Source organism: Physeter macrocephalus, chromosome 4 (genome assembly GCF_002837175.3).
Source record: "Physeter macrocephalus isolate SW-GA chromosome 4, ASM283717v5, whole genome shotgun sequence".
Classification (NCBI taxonomy): Eukaryota; Metazoa; Chordata; class Mammalia; order Artiodactyla; family Physeteridae; genus Physeter; species Physeter macrocephalus.
The window spans coordinates 103,908,580-103,925,875 of NC_041217.1; the positions used below are offsets into that span (position 1 = coordinate 103,908,580).

The window sequence follows — 17,296 nt, forward strand, 5'->3', positions numbered from 1 at the left end:
ACCCCGTGTAGAAACATGTCAAATAGAAGTGTTACCTCTCCTTGTCCAAGTCTAATCTTAGTACCCTACTATTCTACCCCTTCAAGGAGCTCACTCTTTCCATTATCGCTCTCTTTTAAAAATTTTTAAAAGAGTTTTATTGAAGCTCTTTATTGAAACTCTTTCATTGAAACAAACTGTGTATATTTAAAGCGTACAGTTTGATGAATTTTTACATATAGCTATACCTCAGAAGATACCATTACAATCAAGATAATGAACATACCTTCATCCCCAAACATATCTTTGTGCCCCTCTGTAATCCCATACCCCCACTCCTGTCTCTTCTTCCTACTCCACAATAGGCAAGCATTGATCTGTTTTTTTTGGGGGGACCACTGTAGGTTAATTTGCATTTTCTAGAGTTTCATATAAAGAGAATCATACAGTAAGTATTCCTTTTGGGGGCTGGCCTTATATATTCATCTACTGATGGGCATTTGGAGTGTTTCCATTTTAGGCTGTTATAAATAAAGCTGCTATGAACATTCTTGTACAAGTCTTTGTGTGGATGTATATTTCTTTTATCTTGGGTAAATACCCAGAAAGTGAAAGGGATAAATCATATTTTTTAACATTTTAAAGAAACCGCCAAGTTTTTTTCCAAGGTTGTTGTACCATTTTACATTTCCACAAACAGTGTAGTAGAGTTCCAGTTTCTATACAACCTGCCGAATACTTGGCGTGGTCAGTCTTGCTAATTTTAGCCATTCTCACAGGTGTGTAGTGATAGCTCACTGTGGTTTTAATTTGCATTTCGCTGATGGTTAATGAGCATTTTTCTGTGCTTATTTGACATCAGTATATCTTCTTTGGTGAAGTATTTATTAATTATTTTGCCCAGTTTTCACCAGGTTATTTGTTTAATTATTGAGTTTTGAGAATTCTTTATATGGATATAAGTTCTTTATCAATTACATGATTTTCAGGTAATTTCTCCCATCTGTGGGTTGTCTTTTCATTCTCTTAACAGAGTCTTTTGAAGAGTGAAAAAATTTTTAACTTTGATGAAGTCCATTTTGTCAATTTTTTCTTTCATGAATCATGATTTTGTTGTCATATTCCAGAAAACTTTGCCCAACACTAGCTCACAAAGTTCTTCTCCTAAAAATTTTTCAGATTATATTTTATATTATTTCTATGATTCATCTTGAGTTAATTTTAATATATGGATAAAAGTTTGATTTTTTCCATATGGATAATCAATTTTTCCAGTATCATTTGTTGAAAAGACTACTCTTTCTCCACTGAATTACCTTTTCAGCTTGGCCAAAAATTAATTGACCTTGCATTTGTGGGTCTATATCTTGGACCCTCTATTCTCTTCCATTGATCTATTTGTCTATTATAATGCCACAGTGTCTTGAGTACTATTTTCCATGACAGTTATGTCATAGACCACTTGCCAGCCTACGAATTGGTTTTCTTTGGATCAGGTTCCCATCCATGACCCAGTCAGCTGCAACTGAGTGTTAGTGGGAGGAGGCTTGCAAAGTACAAAGCAGGGCTGCTAACGACCACCTCTTCATGTGGGCTGAGAGCAGGGCAGTTTTCTTTAACATATGCTGTGCTTATGCAGGCATCAGGGTCTATCCTCAAAACATTCCAGTCTCTCTCTGCATCCAGTTTTACTCCCTTCAGTAAATTTCTCACACTGTAGATCTTTCTAAATGCAAATCTGATCATATAGTTTATTTTGAAAAAATCCATCAATGGTTTCCCATTGTCTTTAGGATAAAGTCCAAGTTCTTGTCCTTTGAGATCCAAGTACTGCTTCCCCTTCCATTTTCAATACTTACTACTCTCCACTCTCCACTCGTGTGCTGTATGCTTGCCATATGAATTACTTACAATTCTCCAAACTTGCCACACACTCCTGCTCTTCTTAGGCTTTTTTCATGTTGCTCTCTCTGCATAGGATACTTTACCTCAATTCCTTCCCCCCAGCTAGCTTTTATAGGTTTTTAGATCCCAGTTTAGATATAACATCAGTTCAGTTCAATAAATATTTATTAAGCAACTAATATGACTTAAGAACTGTATTATGAGTAAGGAATATAATATGAACATCTAATACACCCTCATGTTCTATATAGTCTAGAGGAGGAGGTGGACATTAAGCAAGTAATTATAGTTAAATCCAAATCTACAATGATGTAGAAAATAACATATAGGAAAATCATATTCCTGATAATGCAAAACCAACTATGATGATTCCAGCCATTAATCCTGTCCTCTGCCCCGTTCCCATTTTCCAATGCAGTGAGCTAAAGTTCTTGACTTGGGATGGAGAGAGGCAGGGTGAAATGGAAGAAGTGGGATTCTGCATTCCCAGAATAATTCTGCATTATTCTCCCAACCCAATCTTCTTGGATTAGGCAGATGAAATGGATACCAAGTAACTGGAATTTGTGGTATGATCCTCGAATTCCCAGCTAGTCATAGGACCTAGAACCATTCCCAGCACGTTTAAGCTGGAACAGTCAAGTACCAGCAGATTGCTCCAAACTCTAACCAGGAGACCAGGATAGATTCTGATTATACAGCCAGACCCCTGGAACTCTAGCAAGCAAACTATGTAGGTTTACTCCAGTCATTTCGTAAACCTCCTAATATGACCTTGTAATTTATGAAACTGAATTTTTGGGCCCGATTTGTTCAGTTGGTAGTGGGTTTTACTATGCATATAAGACCTGTATAACAAAGGGAAAACATGTGTACTAGATGTGGGTGTGAGGTAAGGGGGTGGGAGAAAGCCTCTCTGAGGGATACTTAACTGAAACTTGAAGAATGTAGCCCAGATGGAGTAGGAAGATGGCCCTAGGCAGAGAAAGCCTTCTCCAGGAAGCCTTCCTTGGTCCCCCAGACTAACTTAGGTCCTCCTCCGTGTTTCCAAGGCCCTCCTGGTACTTACTCCTATCTAACGCTTGTCACACATATAACAATCGTCTTTTTCTTTCTTTATCTCCCTCCATTAGACTGTAAGTTCCTTGAGGGCACCGACTTAATATTTAGGACCCAGTAGCCTATAAATGCCCTTTGTGTGAAGTAGGAAGGAGGAATTCCAGAAAGACCCTCTCTGGGCAGAGAGATTGAAAAAGGTGATACTCTGTGCAGAAGAATTAGACATAGGCTGATGCAGGCCCCCAAATAAAAGAACTGCTTCACAAGAAAAGGCACTTGGTGGGAAGAAAATGGCATCCTTTCCTAAAGAAAAATTTAGCCCTGCACTAAGGGGCATGATTTGGTGAGTAGAGAACAGTCTGGATTTTAGCCTCTATGTACGTGCTTGGCTGAGAGTCTGTGCAGAGCACAAACTCCACAACTGTACATAGTGACCATGGATTTTTCACTACAGCCTCTGCAGTGACTAGTAAAGGGCCTGACATACAACAGGTAAATATTTAAAAAGTAGTCCATAAAAATAAAAGCTTAGACTAGGGCCCTCAGTACTGCCTTAGTACCAACCAATATGTATTCCAGATGCACATTATCAGCTATGACTATGGAGGTGTCTGGCAAAAAATGGTGGTGCCATGTGGAAGGCAGTCATTTCCAGCAGAAGGGCTCACCAGTAGCTGCTGAAGATACTTTGTCATATCAGAGGAGTAATGAGGTAGCTGGTAGGACCTGTTTCTAAGTATACATGAGACTCTTTCAAGGAACTTTGCAGGGGTTTTAAGGGTCCTGCAGTAAAAAGTGGTGACAAGCCCAGTGAAGGTTACTTCCGGGTTATTTTAGGAGGAAAGAATGCACTTGTGTGTGAACTATCCTCCAATGTTCTGTATCCCTTGGGAACTTCAGCCTGATCAGAGTATGAACTGAGGAGATTAAACTTTGACATAGTTTTTGAACTTAGACTGTGAGCTATGATATACTGGGGCAACAACTAAGTTTGTGAAAGTGGATTTACCAAAACAGAGTTAGGGGAATTTCTAAAGAGTGTCAGGCAGTTATTCTAAGATATCACTCATTGAAAGGTGTGCCATTATTACATGTACCCCTCAGCAAGAAAAAAATGCCAGTTACAAACTATAATTTTTAAAACACACCTCGATTTCAGAGATGTTACAATAATTTTTTAAAAAGTGTTACAGAATTGATGAAATATAGATTATAAAATGCTTCATATTTTTGTGCTTCTAATATATTGCTATATATCTTTAAGGAAAATACCAGTTATTTCCCTGTGAGAGCAAACTAATGGTTCAAGTCCCCTTGACAGGTACATCTTCATGGCAGAGTACAGTTTGCTATCAAAGTTTCATAACACCATCTGTTAAGATCATTTTCATATAATTCCATGCTCATTGAACAAGTAATTGGTGTTCCTGGAACCCTTTTCTACAGGGGAAAGAATATGTTGACCAATCTGCCTGAGTATTCCATTATGCTTGGCAGTCCCAACTTTTACTGTAAATTAATATATCACCATGTGATTTATACATTAGTCTTTTATATGTTTCATGCATCCGAGCTTGATCAATTCTAGTCTGATTCTCAACCTGCAAAGCTAAGAGCTAAACTCTAGAGGAAATGACTCCATAGCATTATCACCACATGAGGCACTAGTTGAACAATAAACTGACCTCTTCCTTTGTCAACTTTAAAATACAAATAGCACTTTGAGCATGTGACTTTTGATCTATTCGACCATAAAATATTTGAGAGCTGAGTGTGTTCTATTTATATTCACATCTTCCACAGGGCCCAGTATAATGCTTGGAATATCGTAGGTACCACATGAATATTAGAAGAGAGGATGGCTCTACATCTCAGGGCATCTTTCAGGTATGCCTGGAGACCACAGCCATTCTATGTTGAGGGTGAAGTATGGCACTCAGGAACGAATCTGAATGAGAATTTGTAAGGGAGATTTTAATGCTTTGCAATAAAAAGAGAAATGGATAAGAAAAATAAAGATACTATCATGTTATAGTTTTAGACCTGTATTTCTACTTTGAACTAAATGTTTCCTAAATCTAATTTTTACAGGTTGCAACACCATTCTTTCCCTTCTTACAACATATTTAGAAAATTTAAGTAAATGATACATGATAGAGATTTTAATGTTCATTTTGAAGACATTTAATTTCATTTACAATTAAACTAGAAATATCAAAGTTCAATTTCTAATTATTGCCATGTGGCTAAAGGAACACATTTGTACAATTACATCTCTCAGTTATTGATTACAAAGGAAATCAATACATATAATGCAATACTTTGGCTTACTATTTTATGTTCATTTTCTTTAGTAAAACACATGGGATGGCTGAAATTACAGATGCCTTTTTTCCTTGGATGGATCTCAAGCAAATATTCTGGAACATCTGGAATCTTTCACTCTAGAAAAAATAAACAATAAAGACATTTCTCAAGTTTAATGTGGGTGAAAGTTTGATGAAGGCCTAGAGAGGGCTTTCTTCTAACCAGGAGAAAGCTGGCTAGTTAGTTGCCAAGAATCCTTAAGCAGTGGCATCTACCTATAGTGTGAGATTAGTCTCTCAGCCTTGTAAGTCTAGTCAATTGATCTTGTCAGGTTTCCACAGTTGCTCAGACTGTTGCTATTTCCCCTTCTTTTCTTTTCATTTTTTCCTGAACTCACTGCAGTGGGCTGAGCCACTCCTCTGACCTTGCTCTTACCAAGGTCACCAATGATCTTGCACACCCAGTGCACTCCACTTACTTCTGTAACCTCCCTGCTGCATTTACTCAGGATGTGCAGAGACCCTGCTTTGTGCTCACCAGTCCCATTTCCTTTTTCTCCAGGGCCTATAGCCCAACTACATTTCCCAGCCTTTGCCTGCAGTTAAGTGGAGCCACGTGACTAGATGCTAATAGAAAGTGAGAAGTGATGTGTGCCACTTCTGGGCTTGACCACTTCAACTTACTGCACTCACGATTCTCCATGTGTGCTGTCACTCTTTCCAGGGGATCCAGTAGAAGACACTAAGACCTTAGGGGATGGCAAAGCCAGATGACAGAAGGACCCTAGGTACTTGAGTAACTGCTTTGAGGCTTCCCCTCCCCTTCCCACTAACTTCAGTGGAGTGTGGTGTGAATAAGAAGTGAAATTTTACTGTGTTAAGCCATTGATATTTGAAGTTATTTGTCATAGTAGTTAAGCTGTTACCAATACTTCCTTGGCTTCTGTGAGGCTGCACTCTTGCCTAAATCTCCTCATATCCCTCTGTCCCTCCATTTTCTAATTTTCTTGGCCTGCTCTACTCATTCCTTAAATATTTATTTTTAATCTGTTTCCCTAGCCCACCGTTTTCTTTCTTTACATATGTTCTGTGAACAAGTCCACACTCATGGTCTACTTCTGATATGCTGATGAGTTAGAGTAGTAAATGTGTTCCTAAATATTGGATATAATTTTTACTAAATATGTGTATATGAAACTTATTTTGTATCATGCTTTATGAAATTTTGTTTCAATGATTTTGAAATCTTTATTATCTATTTCCTCATCTCCCCCATTCCCTGGTAAATTGAGGGTTGGTTATATCTTTTTGTCTAGTTCTTTTATTGGACTGTAAAAGCTCCTTATCTACTCAACTAATATTTATTGAATATGTGCAAGGAACTGTCTTATTCTTTTTTATTTTCGCTGACAGTGCCTAGTACAGTGCCTTGCATGGTATACGCAATTGGTGAATGTTGGTTGAATTGAACAAAATTATTTACTGCATACTTTACATGTAAAAGTCTCTGTGCTGGGATTACTGTGAGACAAAAATAAATATAAGGCTTGATCTCTGTTTACTCTCTTCACCTCTCTCTATGCCAAACATCCTCTGACCTCCACCCTAATTAACACATGTCATAATATTTGAAATTCCACAAATGAGACTGTCTTACGATTTTGGTACTCAGAGGTGGGTCCTCTTCCGGTGAGGCCCTAAGATAAATCCAAACTTGGACTTGACTTTATTACTAGGATAGTAGACTTTTATTTTAATTGAAGTATAGTTGATTTACAATGTTGGGTTAATTTCTGCTGTAACTAGGATAGTAGATTAATCAATGTTTCTTTTTCTTCTTTTTGCCTGCAATTCAGAAGTATTGGAATGTGGAGAATTAACCATTTTTATCCAACATGAAATTGCATTTTCTTTTTGATCAGGTCATTTGAGACCACAGCTTACTTTGTATCTTTTATTGGGTAATCCCATTCACTGGAATAACTAATAGATTCATATACTGTGCTAATAATGTCAAGTTTTAACACTTTAACAACAGCCAGTCTGGCTTTTTCTTTCTTTCCTTTTTGTTTTCAAAGATTCTTCCCCAGGTCAGAGCATTCTTTTATTACAGTGAGTAGATGTGCTTTGTGAAATTTCTCCAGGGGTCAAACTGTTTTCCACATTTTGATTTTCATTCTCAACTGCATTTTCCTTTTTTTTTTTTTTTTTTTTGCGGTACGCGGGCCTGCCTCTGTTGTGGCCTCTCCCGTTGCGGAGCACAGGCTCCGGACGCGCAGGCCCAGCGGCCATGGCTCACGGGCCCAGCCGCTCCGCGGCATGTGGGATCCTCCCATACCGGGGCGCGAACCCGGTTCCCCTGCATCGGCAGGCGGACGCGCAACCACTGCGCCACCAGGGAAGCCCTGCATTTTCCTTTTAATGTCTTTAAATATTTTGGCTTTGAGCCACATAATTTGTCTTTGGATTTTTTTAGTTACCTGCATTTCTTTTTTTTTTTGCATTACCTTATTCAAGATTTCTGCCCTTTTCAAGGTTTCTCCCACTCATAGAAGGTTTTTTGACATCTATTTTGTTTATAAAGAATTTCATTAACCATTACTACTTTTACTATTACAATTATTACCATTACTTATACTACTATTTCTATAGTATTACAGTTTAGTTGCTTAATTCTTGTATAAACAAACAATTTCATTAGTGAGACAAGTTCCTGATCATGGTTGAGTTCTATTTGCTGGTGGTGTGATCTGATGCACATAAGTCAGTCAGTGGTATACACTCACAACAGAGTTTTTGTTTTTGTTGGTAACTGCTTTTGTAGTGATATGTTATAAGAATTTACATAGTACATTATAATTTTATTTATTGTAAGTCCAATAGTAAACTGAGAATGTCCAGTTTTAATGGATTCTACAGATGAAATAACCCAAAAGACAACCCCCCAAAATTGGCTGAAAATTTATATATATTTGATTGTTTACCCATTTGTGTAAATGAAGAAGAAAATTTTATATTTTGAAAGAGTCCAAAGAGCTGTGTGACGTTGAGAAGATTACCTAACCTCTCTTTGCCTCATTAGGTTTTAGGTTTTAATGAAATTGAATGAGTTAGAACAATGCTTGGTAAATAGTAAGCACTCAAAAGTGTTAGCTATTATTATTAACTAATTCAGCAAGTATAAATACCTGTCGTTTGGAATCTATGTTTGCTGATAATGATGATGAAGTCACCATCCTATAGTAAAGGGAATGTTTCTTATTCTTGTCAAATACGTGCAATTACAGTGTATTCCTCTGAATGCCAATGACATCTTGAGGGTTTGGAAAAGCAGAGTTTTACGATAGCTGCTAAACTAACTAATGAAAACTTTTTTTTTTTTTTAATGAGAACCCAGAGATTCAGAACAGCCAAAGAACTTAAGGCAGGACTAGTAGATTCCTCAGGAAATTTTGATTCATGTCAAACATGTTAGCAACTTTTATGTTTGCTCAGTTCAAAAGCAACGAGAATAGCTCCTAATCAATGTTTCTCAAAGTGTGGTCTGTGAAACTCTGTCCTCAGACTCTGAGGTGGATACTTGTTTAAAAAGTTTTCTAGGGCTTCCCTGGTGCCGCAGTGGTTGAGAGTCTGCCTGCTGATGCAGGGGACATGGGTTCGTGACCCAGTCCGGGAGGATTCCCACATGCCGCAGAGCGGCTGGGCCCGTGAACCATGGCCGCTGAGCCTGCGCGTCCGGATCCTAGTTTTCTAGAACTCTCTCGGGACCTACTAATTCTTTGAAGGGTAACCAGCATGCCGGGTGCTTCTTATATAACTTTAATTCGGAGACCCACAACACATTCAGTAATGCAGGGAGAAAGTATGTTCACAGAATAAAATTGGACCAAACCCAGGACACCTTTTAGGGTAGGCTTTTCCGTTAACTGAGATGCTACACTTGATGCTCTGCTTGTCCATCAAGCATCTCCCAACAACTGGTCCCCTTAAGATCCAGAAACCTTCTTCTGCCATTACTCTACAGTTGTGACCAGCAATCTCGAGTCCTTTAGCTGTTTTCCTCAACAGTAGAAAGAAAAGGAACTGTGGCCCTCTCGTGATTGTGTAAATCAAATATGGGTCTGTTCCACCTTAAAGGGCCTAGGCTTGCCTAAGTGTTTGGGTCTTGCAGAGTTTGGGCACCACCATATTTGGAGCGTGCCTACTTTGGGGCGGGAACCTCCTTGAGAGTGATTAGGTCAGCGCTGGGGGAGGTGACCTTGTTGGGTTGCTGGCACCCGCGAACAGTGGTGCACTGTTTCTGCTGCACCCGTTGGTGTAATTGGCCCAGACGCTCCACCAGCGCGAAGCCGCCGGAGACCTCCTCGCTGGCCGCCCCCGCGGCCCGCAGCTCGGTAAGAGGCGGGAAAGCAGCGCGCCTGCGCCGTGGGAACCGGGGCCGAAGGCGAAAAGCGGGGAGCGGAGGGGGGCCGTTGGAGCCGAGTAGCGTACAGAGCGGCGTGTGACGCGGGGACGCCGCGCGCTCCCAACGTCGCCCCGGTTTGACGCACACGGCACCAAACTGTGAGTTTCAGGGGTTATTTGGTCGGATTCGCCGGGACCCGTGTGGGTTTCGGGCATCTGGGTTGTGGCGGCGGCGGGACTGAGGGTGGCGGAGGAACTTGGGGGACCCGGCCTTTGGCGCTCGGGCCCGGGGAGCTACGCCCTAGGCTGGGTCCCAACCATCCAAAAGGACGCATTTTGCCGCACAGGCTAAGATGGCGGCGGCGGCCGAGGAGGCGGAGTTGGTGCTACACAAGGAGCCCGGGACCCGGGTTCGGGGAGGCGGCGGCCGCGGCGGCCGCGGGGGGCGGCGGTGCCTGAGGTGAGCGGCGGCCGCCGCCGCGGGGCGGGACTCGGCGGAGGTGGGGAGGGGGGGGGACTTTTCCACGGCGGCGTCGGAGGATCCGGTAGCGGACACAAAGGGGCTGAGCTGGGCACTAGACTTGGGGGTTTTGTTTAGTCACATGAAGCTGAGCAGCCAGTGAGCAGTAGGGGGAAGGGGCCGAGATCAGGCGGCTTGGGGAGCCTTGCGGTCGCCATTGCAATGCACTGAGTAACGGGGCGGTCCGAGAGCAGCCACCAACCCCTCTCTTTGGGGCTGCTCTGCCTCGGCCAGAAGCGTAGGCTCTGGCGTTAACTGTACACATCCCTCCCCTAACGTGGGACCAGGACCGCAGAGCCCTCCCCTCCCCCTGTTTTGCAAGATCTTATGCCGATAGGTGCCTGGGAAGTAACAGCAAGAGGTAAATCGCTCAAAGTGTTTGGGTTGCCAGGGGCTTGGTGGGTGTCCAGCTAAAGCTTTTTGCTTCTCCAGGTCTGATTCCCTGGCCTTTGTGTCCCTGGGAGCTTAATCTCTGCCAGAGGAAAGCAGGTGTGCTCCACTCCTCCCGTGAACCTGAAGATGAGTTGTCCCAGACCCTTCTCAGTGATTGGAAACTTAGGTGGTGGAACTAACGGTTTCTTGTTACGAGACTTCCACAGACGACTCTCGTGTTGGGATCCATCCATGGTTTAGCAACATTAGTGGAAAACTTTTCTTGAACTGTTTTAAGTAATATTGACATAAATTTAGTTGTTATAAAACTTTTATGTTTAGAGTTCATATTTTGTGTGGTTATTAAGAAGTACTCAACGAGGAGAGAAACACAATTGAGAGCCTGAATGATGGTCCTGTTTTGTATACAAGTTAATAACTTCAACAGAAATAACCAAAACACCATCATCTATTCTGGCCAGTCCTAACTAATGCCAGGCTTGTTGCATCTGGATGATAGATTAGATTTGCCTTAATAATATATTGCCTCTCTGCAGTAGTTTAGTTACATAGTTTTAGTCCCACAAGAAAAAGAGCATTTCAAAAAATAGACAACTCGAATTGCTCAAAGAAAGGAAACCTGCTGTTTGCCTTCAGTCATATGTGTAAGTATCCAGGGAACTAGATGGCAACAATATTGCATCGATAGGTTTTTGTAAGAAAAAATTATAAAGAAGTTACAGGTTAGTTTAGACATTTTAATAGGTGAAACACGAAGGCTTGACTAGTATTAATGCAGTGATATGTATATTGCTGTTAAAATCATGGTGGTGTAAGTTTTAGAATTTCTAACATAATTTAAACTTATACTGCACTTACATCTACATCATACTTGGTATATTTGTAATATTTGAGGTACAAAATTTGGAAACAACTAATGTTTTGGCCAGGTCACATTAACAAATTACTTGATTGAAGGGATATTTAAGCACATTTATATAACTAGCTTTAGATCTCTGTTCAAATCGAATTTGAACTTTTCAACATTACTTAAAACTTTGATTTTCCTTTTTTTTCCCCCAGATTTATGTTTTCCCCCTTCTAATAGAGAACACTCTTGTATTAACAAATAGGAGATATATTAATATCAGCAAAATTGTCATTGAATCATACAGTTTTAGTGTAGAAGGAATCTTAGAGAACAACTAGTATTACTCTCTCTTTTTCAATATATTGAGGGCCAGAGATGATTAAGTTAATGGCATGATGGAAAATTGTCTCTCAACTTATACCCCATTGGTCTTTTCATTGGTCACATTGCTGGGATAAGGAGGTATCTATTTGCAACTAATAGTGGTTATAAAACAAAACAAGGGAGTATGCTTGAGAGTACTTGTTATTCAGATACTATTATATTAATGAGAAATTCTGTGACAATTTAAAACTTTTATTTAACTTGATATGGTAACTTAGTTTTTAAAGTGACTTCCAAAGTGAAACAAAATCAGTTACAAAATACAGACATTTCAGATAATTTCAAAGCAATGTTGCTTTTGAATTCTGAGGTTTTCAAAACAATTGACTCACATTTGAAAAACAAAACAAAACAGGTAGCTTGATAAACTTCTTGGAAAGTTTCAAGTAATTGCCATTACTACTAGTTATTAGATAAGAAATGAGATAGAGGCTTGAAACAGTGATGCTAGTGCATTTCATTTTGTAATAGTGCTTTAGTTGGAAAAATGGACATACCACTTTGCCTCCTGTTAAAAACAACTTGTTAAGACTAACTAGTACTACTGCTGAGTAGTAAATCTGTAACATCTGTTAGGAAATTCAACAAGTAGTAAAATCATTTATGATGGGATCCCACAGTTATCTTTAACTTCTTTAGATATCACATTTTAAAAAAACAGGTAAATTGTCTTTAGGTTTTAAAGTTTTTATGGGTCTTTTAAGGTGCACTTAAATTATTGATTTTTCTAGGAAAGTTGATATATTTCTTAATTTTCAACACTATGTGAGTGGATTTAATTATACTTTGGTTTTGTGATAATTAAGATTACTCCCGGATTCTCTGTATCAATAATTATGAAGTGAGTCTGTCACCTGCAGACCTTAAACTTTTTGCAGGTTTAATTTGTCATTCAAGTTATAAAAGAGGGAGAAGTTTGTTGTGGTTGAATTGAGACTGTATTGGGTAACAGGAGGAGAAAAGAAAGACTCGAGGACAGTTACTTGAAGTGGTGGGGTGACCTGCAATTTAAAAAATTTAAAGAAATTGGTTGTTAGAAAAGATCAGGTTCATCTTTCTCTCACCCCAAATATATTACTAGTGTTTAGGGTTACTTATTTAGACTCTTCTCTTCTGTGATTCTAAAGGAAAGCAGGGGATCTTACTCTTGTGGGAATGCTTTTCTCATGACTGCTTTTTCAGACATTAATATATTAAGGCAACTCTAGCTTGCACCAAATGCAGAAATTGGAATGTTGAATTATCCAGCCCTAATTTTTAAAGAACACTAGTTTTAGCAGTTCTTTTTTAATGTTTAAAACATTTTTAAATTGATAGTCTGTAAAATAAAACCTGAGAATAAAGGATGGATACTATAATATTTTGGTTAGATATTCAAATAAGCTCTAATTTTTTTACATTTATTGTTACTAATCCATCTGATATAGAGAATGTCTGCTTTGTAGATGGAGAATCTGTATATATTGAACAGAATTGTGTAGCACTGACTGAAGCAGTTCTAGAAGTGGTGTCTTTTAATTCAGGTTTATTAGGAGGGAATAGCTGCTTTTAATAGTGCAACCCATTTATATCATTGAATTTTGAGAAAACTGAGAATAATCAAACTGATTCTAGCACTAGCTCACCCTGCTGGTTGGCTAAAGTATTTCTCTTCTTTCCCCTCTTAAAACAAAACAAAACAAAACAAAAAACACCAAACATAAAGATCACTTGAGACCTAGAAGGTAGAACACCAAGTTCAATTTGTGGTCTTTCTTCGGATAGCTGGAGTCTCCATGAAAAAGGTGTATTCTCCTCTCTAGGGCCTCAGTTGCTGTACTGTTTAATTTTTTCTTAGATCTGCTGAAGCTGAACTGTGAAGTTGCTATCCTTTCTGAATTTACTGGGAACTCTTATGTGATTAGGAGGAGTTAGTATGTTTTTGTTCCTTTAAATTCAAGATAAAAGATCCTTTGACTACTGAGAGATGTTAGCAGTCCTGTGAGATAAACTCTCCAGAAGGAGAAAAGTTGAGGATTTCAAGAGGAGGAAGAGGAGAAAAATGCTAGGGTAGCAGCAACAGCCGTGCATACTTCTCTTGGATGAGGGAAAGCGAGACTGTATTAAGATTAGCGTTTCTAAGAGATTTCCCTTGCACCCTCCCTCTACTGACGTTTGCCCTATCTCCTCTTCTGTCTGTAAGCTGTAGCCTTCCCATTTCATTTGGGATTCTTGGAACTGTGATTTTGTAGGTAACTTTGTGTAAAGTATGGATGAGTGATTTGTTCCTTGAAATATGATTCTGTTAGTCTAAACTGTGATAGAAGTGAAGTTGGTTAGAGTGATAAACACAATGTTTTAGGTATTAAGCTTTTTAGTATGTATATCATTCATTGAAATTGAAAATACAGCTTTATTTTGTTTAATTGAAATATAGTTGTTGTACAATATTATTTTAGTTTCAGGTGTACAACTTAGTGATCAACATTTAAATACATATAGAATGATGACCAGGATAAGTCTAGTAACCATCAGACCCCATACCAAGTTATTATAATATTATTGACCATATTTCTTATGCTGTATATTATATTACCTCTCCATGACTTACTTATTTTAAAATTGGAAGTCTGTACCTCTTAATTCCCTTCACCTATTTTGCCCATGCCCCTCCGCATTCTGGCAACCACCCCGTTTGTTCTTTGTGGGAAAATACAGCTTTTAAAAGACTGTACAAAGTCAGGAAACTAAATATGTTGTGAGTTAAAAGGATAATTTCAAATTAAAAAGCACCTAATAAAGTGTTGGGATTAAAGTATAGTTTACAAACCATATTTACCTGTATTATATCAGTTATTTATCTAATATTTATGAAAGATTAACATTTTTATCCTTTCTTCCAGAGTATTTATCCTTTTACTTGAAAGCATAAGATCTTTTCATCAGTTTCTTGAGGAAGATGTCAAACATAACTAGTATTTTCAAAACACCAATTACTGGGGAGGGGCATGGTTCCTAATTATTGTTGAATAGGTTGTGCAGGATGGGAGGATAAGGTTTAAAAAGTGTAAGCCTTGAAGTAAAACTGGTGGCGTTAAGATCTAGCTGTGTGAGCACTAGGCAAGTAGATTTAACAATAAGAAATCTTCATAGAGGTTTAGGTTAATATTACATAATTCATGTAGTAAAGTCCTTAGCTTTCTGATATGTAATGCTGAGTAAATGTTAGCTGTTAGAATAATAGTTATTATTATTATCATCATTGTTTAATTGTGTTTCCTACAGTAGCGTGAAATATTCACCTGTGAGTGATCTGAAGTTGTATACTTTTTCTAACGTTCCATTTTGAGGCCCATATCTACAAAGGAAGTAAGAGACAGTCATCAAAGTGTGGCATCTCCAGTTCTAGCAGCTAAAGCTATAACCGGGGTCAATATTTCGGGAACACATTCTCTTTTATGGCTGTCAGCTAATGATGATGATAATGCATTTGGGAGTGAGTGCATTTGAGTGAAGGGCTTTCCCAACCAGTAGGTTGGTTTGCTTTGTAACAACATCCTCAATTTCTTCATCCCCTTTAAATTTTTGACCATGAGGATGGTGGTGACCATTAGTAGAGAGAAGCGGGTGAGTGGCTATGTGTGTTTGTATATAAAGTACACAGAAACCCCAGATGAGAGTGAGGAGTGGCTTCAGCAGAAGCTAGATTGAGGCGAAGAAGGTTACCTTTTCATTACTTAGTCTGAGTCAGGGGGAACTTCCTCAAACAGCATTTCCTTTTGCTGTTTTCCTCTCTACACTTCTCTTTGTTTTGTATATATCTGTGCTGGTATAGTCTTAAACTTATTTCCCACTTTAAGTTTTTCTTGTACCACCTACCTTCCCCACCACAAACACAAATTTTAAACTTTAAAAGAAACTGTAAAAGGCAGTTGGTAAAAGTACTTTTAAGTTCACATGAGGAGGGGGTGTGAGTATGAAATATTAGTAGTTTAATATTTGTTGAAAAAATATTTTCAATGGTTTGGAAAATGAAGTGGGGGGAAGTCACCGATAATCTTGTCACCATTATATAATCATTAGTATTAAAGGAAAGGGAGATGAGACTGACATTAATTAAGCATCTACTATGTATTCCTTATAATTATGCTGTGATATATACATATTCCCATTTCATATGCAGGAAAACAAACTCAGACTTGGGTCACGTAGATAGTAAATAGTAGAGCAGCCAAGTTTCAACCTAGGCATATCTTGATTCTACAGTTGAGACCTTTCTATTCTGCCTTCCTAGCCTTTCTTTCTGTATATCTACATTTTTACCTTATACAGTTGTAAGTTTTGTCTCCCCCTTATGAAACGTAACATTATAGAAGCGTTTTTCTGCATACCCTTATTTCAAGTGGTGTCTTATTGCCCACATTGTTTATTCATACCACCATATAAAGGTTCTTTGTCTTGGCTGCTGGACGTTGATACAGTGATATTGGTCAAAATAGAAGCTGCTTATTTCTTTACTCAGTGACTAAGATGAAAAATAATTAGAAAAAATACTGTAATATTTTAGAGTATTAAAATACTCATATTTTAATACTAAAGGTATTAATTAGAACTAATACTCTCTGGGTTTAGAAATTCTACGAGTTTAATACTACTATCTATCCTTTCTGGTGAGACATTTAACTCAACATGGATATATGTAAATTGTAGGTGACATTTTCAGTTTATAGCCATATGAAAACAGAACTTTTAAAATATTTTTACGCTTTGAAATGTCTTAAGCTTCCTTGTTAAAAATCTTTAAAGTTGATATTAAAATTAAATAGGTACTTAAATCAACTGTTTAGTTATTATTAATAATTCTTAATGTAATCTTTAATATATAAAAAGAGAAAAGCTTAATATTGAATTTCTTACACTCATATTGGGTGGAGGCCATATATTAAAAGATAATTTGTGGGACATTTATAAATTGATTGTATAGGTCAGCACTGCCAAGTAGAAATATGTTGAGCCACAATGTGATTTAAATATTTTCATAGCCACATTAAAAAATAAAAAGAAATAAGTAAAATTAATATTAAATTCATTTTATTTAACCTGGTATATCCAAAATATTATCATTTCAACATGTACACGTTGAGATACTTGCCATTCTTTTTTTTCACACCAACTCTTCAAAATCCAGTGTGTATTACATACTTAAAGCATATCTCAGTTCAGACTAGCCAGATTTCAAGTGCTCATTAATCACGGATTGGACAGTGCAGATATAGACAGTAAGTTCTATACAAGTATGGAGAAAGGATAAAGTAGAAATTGAACTGAGTCTTAAAGGATAGTTGAGAAAAGAATATGCTGGGGAAGAACATTCCCAGAAAGAAGTGATGGGAATTAAAATAGGAGACATTATTAGAAACCAGATAATAGAGTGGCTTGAATCCAGCTTAGGGAATTTGGTTTCTACGTGTGTGTGTGTGTGTGTGTGTGTGTGTGTGTGTGTGTGTGAGTGTGAGT

General features: G+C 38.3%; 1 protein-coding gene across 10 annotated transcripts in view; it reads left to right on the forward strand.

Annotated features, from left to right (window-relative positions):
* The first annotated feature begins 9,555 nt into the window (after nucleotides 1-9,555).
* ZNF644 (zinc finger protein 644) overlaps nucleotides 9,556-17,296 on the forward strand; it is a 115,870-nt gene continuing 108,129 nt past the window's right edge. For 3 of the 10 annotated variants that reach the window (XM_055084478.1, XM_024119637.3, XM_007105412.4), the window contains exon 1: nucleotides 9,557-9,643. The gene's annotated coding sequence lies outside the window, so the exon portion shown is untranslated. The other 7 variants (XM_028489165.2, XM_055084476.1, XM_028489166.2 and 4 more) reach the window with 5 other exon arrangements.